The sequence below is a fragment of the Pieris brassicae genome, unplaced genomic scaffold, assembly GCF_905147105.1.
Source record: "Pieris brassicae unplaced genomic scaffold, ilPieBrab1.1, whole genome shotgun sequence".
Lineage (NCBI taxonomy): Eukaryota > Metazoa > Arthropoda > Insecta > Lepidoptera > Pieridae > Pieris > Pieris brassicae.
Genome location: NW_025576078.1, coordinates 5,001 through 10,000, shown reverse-complemented (window position 1 = coordinate 10,000; position 5,000 = coordinate 5,001). Strand labels below are relative to the sequence as shown.

The window sequence follows — 5,000 nt, the reverse complement described above, 5'->3', positions numbered from 1 at the left end:
TTATTATAATTCATTATTATACATACATACATACATACATACATACATATTATTAATAAATATAATTGTTTTTTCTTTTCTTCAAATAAACCCACATTGCCATTTCTCTGAGCGTGTGCTGCGAGCTTCAACGAGAAACATTCGGCGCGAAACTGTCGAGCGGCCGGCCGTCGCGCGCCGCACCTGTACGAGAAACATTTTCCTCTGACGTTGCATCGGAATAATTATTATAATTCATTATTATACATACATACATACATACATACATACATACATACATACATACATATTATTAATAAATATAATTGTTTTTTTTGTTTTTTCTTTTCTTCAAATAAACCCACATTGCCATTTCTCTGAGCGTGTGCTGCGAGCTTCAACGAGAAACATATCTATCAATACAAATGTCTATGCAAAAAAAAGAAAACAAACAAAATCATATCAGTCAATAAAATAAATAATAATATTTTTTTACTACTACTACTACTACTACTAGTACTACTACGTGCTACTACTGCACGCCAATACACATACATAATAAAATGAAAAATCGTCTCTCTCTCGCTCGCTCTACGAGAAACATTCGACGTCCGCTCCAATGCCGACGCGGACTATTGCTCTCGGTATAGATGTGGAGCGAAACAGTCGTGCGCACAGCGTCGACTCGTTCTCGTTGCCGCGCGTCGTTCGTCTCAAATAGACACGAACGACGGACGAGAGAGAATGTGTTCTTGTTTTTGTGTTTGTGCGAAGTGTGAGAATATTATATACATATATTCGCGCATGGATGATATAGATATGGGTATGGATTTTCGGAGGAAATTATATCAAATTCGTATTTCGAATGCGAGACCGCCGAGATCTTTCCCAGCTCTCTCTCTCTCTGTGTGTGTGGTGTATAGTACATTTTATATATCTCTCTTGTGTCAACACAAAATAACAAAGAATATACATACTACTCCTCCTCATATTTTATATAATATAATATAAAATTATATTATAGCACCGCGTTCGCAGACCGTATGGTGATGTTACCAATCGACCAAGATTTGGGACCGTCTCCCCCGGTGTTATCTGTGATGTTAAAAGAATACGCTTCTAGGCACACCTCAACGCAGGGCGCCTAGCGTGTTCGACACGTGCGCGGTCGCCACGGCGACCGTATATGGAAAGAATGTATAAAAGAGGACGCACACGCGCCCATCGTCGAAACGGTGTGCGCAGCGTCGTGTTGGAATTTATCCCTCAAGCTCCGGGCGTTGATCGTATCTAGTGCGAATCATGCGTGTGTGTGCGCATGTAATTGCCAGCCGAGTTTTAATATGTTTACAATAACGTATTGAATAAAAATTGAGAAGTTGCGTTTAGATGAATGTTCAATTTTCAAATTGTCACAACATCGATTCCCGCCCGCGGGGTCGTGTTCGTTGCAGTTTTATGTCCCTCACAGTGGTCGAGCATCGTTGTACATCACCTCGTTGCGAGATCGTGACGGGACGGCCGCTCGTAGACCGGTCAAAGTTAGTCTATCGATATGAAGCGCGAACGTCGCGTCGCGTGCAAATTCGACGCGTTACGTTCACGCGTGTCGAGAAGGCGCGCGCGCAAGCGCGCGCCCCTCGACGCCGCCGAGCCAGCGGCTCGCCGAAGCCGCGTGACCGCGGTGTAGGCGTGTCGTTTGCGTAAGCAGCTCCCTGGTTGATCCTGCCAGTAGTTATATGCTTGTCTCAAAGATTAAGCCATGCATGTCTCAGTGCAAGCCGTATTAAGGCGATACCGCGAATGGCTCAATATATCAGTTTTGGTTCCTTAGATCTTACTCAGTTACTTGGATAACTGTGGTAATTCTAGAGCTAATACATGCAATCAGAACTCTGACCAGTGATGGGATGAGTGCTTTTATTAGATCAAAACCAATCGGCGGAGGGCCATGCGTCCGAAGTCGTTAATTTTGATGAATCTGGATAACTTTTGCCGATCGCACGGTCCAGTACCGGCGACGCATCTTTCAAATGTCTGCCTTATCAACTTTCGATGGTAGTTTCTGCGACTACCATGGTTGTCACGGGTAACGGGGAATCAGGGTTCGATTCCGGAGAGGGAGCCTGAGAAACGGCTACCACATCCAAGGAAGGCAGCAGGCGCGCAAATTACCCACTCCCGGCACGGGGAGGTAGTGACGAAAAATAACGATACGGGACTCTTACGAGGCCTCGTAATCGGAATGAGTACACTTTAAATATTTTAACGAGGAACAATTGGAGGGCAAGTCTGGTGCCAGCAGCCGCGGTAATTCCAGCTCCAATAGCGTATACTAAAATTGTTGCGGTTAAAAAGCTCGTAGTTGCATTTGTGCGCCGCGCTGTCGGTGCACCGCATCCGCGGTGATACTGACACGTCTGCGGAGCATATCGTCGGTGAGCCGGCGGTAAAACGCCGGTTCAATATCAAAATCCTATCGCGGTGCTCTTCGGTGAGTGTCGAGGTGGGCCGACAATTTTACTTTGAACAAATTAGAGTGCTCAAAGCGGGCTCAAAATGCCGCTTGAATATTTCGTGCATGGAATAATAGAATATGATCTCGGTTCTATTTTGTTGGTTTTCAGAACTCCGAGGTAATGATTAATAGGGATAACTGGGGGCATTCGTATTGCGACGTTAGAGGTGAAATTCTTGGATCGTCGCAAGACGAACATCAGCGAAAGCATTTGCCAAAGGTGTTTTCATCAATCAAGAACGAAAGTTAGAGGTTCGAAGGCGATTAGATACCGCCCTAGTTCTAACCGTAAATATGTCATCTAGCGATCCGCCGACGTTACTACAATGGCTCGGCGGGCAGCTTCCGGGAAACCAAAGATTTTGGACTCCGGGGGGAGTATGGTTGCAAAGCTGAAACTTAAAGGAATTGACGGAAGGGCACCACCAGGAGTGGAGCCTGCGGCTTAATTTGACTCAACACGGGAAATCTCACCAGGCCCGGACACCGGAAGGATTGACAGATTAACAGCTCTTTCTTGATTCGGTGGGTGGTGGTGCATGGCCGTTCTTAGTTGGTGGAGCGATTTGTCTGGTTAATTCCGGTAACGAACGAGACTCTAGCCTGCTAAATAGGCGTCGTCATTCAAGGTGTGCGCGACTCTCGGGGAGCGCAACTCACTGGCGACGTATTAAAATTCTTCTTAGAGGGACCGGCGGCTTCGAGCCGCACGAGATTGAGCAATAACAGGTCTGTGATGCCCTTAGATGTCCTGGGCCGCACGCGCGCTACACTGAAGGAATCAACATGTTCTCCCTGGCCTAGAGGCCCGGGCAACCCGTTGAAACTCCTTCGTGCTGGGGATTGGGGTTTGCAATTATCCCCCATAAACGAGGAATTCCTAGTAAGCGCGAGTCATAAGCTCGCGTTGATTACGTCCCTGCCCTTTGTACACACCGCCCGTCGCTACTACCGATTGAATGATTTAGTGAGGTCTTCGGACCGACACGCGGTGGCCTCACGGCCGTCGGCGTTGCTGGGAAGTTGACCAAACTTGATCATTTAGAGGAAGTAAAAGTCGTAACAAGGTTTCCGTAGGGGAACCTGCGGAAGGATCATTAACGTTGGTTTTTTCTTTTTGTTTTGTTGTTGTCAAAGACTCGCAAAAAAAGAAAAAAATACAAAAAACACGTGAATGATACGAATCAAAATCGAATCCGAGACGGTTGACTCTCTCTCGTCGATTCGCGACGTGTGCGTTGCGACACGCTTTGATTAGCGTTCGCTATCGCCTATTGATACTTTGAAATAATATTTTAATTTTTGTGTACAACCACGCAAATAAAAGAGATTTTCTTTCTTTTCATTTGTCGTACACGTTAATGATAAGTATTATTTTCAAATTTTTTTGTTTAATTTTTTCGCACCTTTTATATTTTCTCATACAAAAACACACACAAAAACAAAACGATTACCCTGAACGGTGGATCACTTGGCTCGCGGGTCGATGAAGAACGCAGTTAACTGCGCGTCATAGTGTGAACTGCAGGACACATTTGAACATCGACATTTCGAACGCACATTGCGGTCCGTGGAGAAATATCCAGGACCACTCCTGTCTGAGGGCCGGCTGCATAAAAACAAAAAGCCACACTGTTCGCGTGACGAGCGGCGATCGCTGCGACTCCGGTCGTAGCGCCGCATCTCTGTCGCGCGTGCAATTGACGGTTTCGCTAGGCCGCCGAGCGGCCGAACGATCCGTTCGAATATATGTTCGATTACGACTCGTCATCCGTATTGGCCGTGTTAAGCCACGTCTATACGATACTTTTGTCGCACAAATAAATTCTCCCCGCCGCACCGTGTCTCCCGCGGCACGGGTGCGCGTCGAGTCTTTACGCAACGACAACGACAACGACGACAACGACGTTCGCGTTTACGCGTCGCGCGTGTTTGCTCGCATCGTCCCGGTCCCGCATGGCGATCGCGCGACGGTCGGCGCCGGTGCGCGCGTCGACGTGTCTCGACGCTGTCGTTGAAAGTTGTCGCGTTCGGCTCAGTTTCTCTTACTCTCGCGAGAGGAAGCGAAACGCGCGCGCCCGCTGCTCTAGCGGTTGCGCCCAGTGTGTGCGTGCGGTGTTTGTGCAATTGTAGTGTGTACGAAATTATTGTGACGTGTGTTCTTAAAACGGACGGAACGATGCCGTCGTTAACGAACAACAACAGAAGAACCGCTTGGTGGTGTGCGATTGATTGATTTCGCGCAACGCGACATCTATGTGTCGCCACCACCACGCTGTTCGCAAGGTGCCGCGCCGCTTTCGTGCGAGCGCATATAATGTAGGCGGACTCGACGTCCGGAGGGCGCGTGGCGTCGTCGACGCGCTTGTAAAAATAGCGTGTCGCGTACGCCCGTTGCGCCGACGGATATCGCGTCTGCCTCACACCTTTTTATCGTTGGCCTCAGATCAGGGAGGATCACCCGCCGAATTTAAGCATATTAGTAAGCGGAGGAAAAGAAACT

At 47.8% G+C, this 5,000-nt stretch overlaps 3 non-coding genes across 3 annotated transcripts in view; all 3 read left to right on the top strand.

Annotated features, from left to right (window-relative positions):
- Positions 1–1,691: 1,691 nt before the first annotated feature.
- On the top strand, positions 1,692–3,597 carry LOC123719453. The gene has a single exon (XR_006755513.1). It is a non-coding gene; the product is annotated as a small subunit ribosomal RNA (ribosomal RNA).
- A 351-nt stretch (positions 3,598–3,948) lies between these two features.
- On the top strand, positions 3,949–4,105 carry LOC123719450. The gene has a single exon (XR_006755510.1). It is a non-coding gene; the product is annotated as a 5.8S ribosomal RNA (ribosomal RNA).
- Positions 4,106–4,934: 829 nt separating this feature from the next.
- The window catches only part of LOC123719455, a 3,949-nt gene continuing 3,883 nt past the window's right edge, over positions 4,935–5,000 (top strand). Inside the window, exon 1 of the ribosomal RNA XR_006755515.1 lies at positions 4,935–5,000. This exon is cut by the window's right edge and continues 3,883 nt beyond it. This is a non-coding gene — a ribosomal RNA (large subunit ribosomal RNA).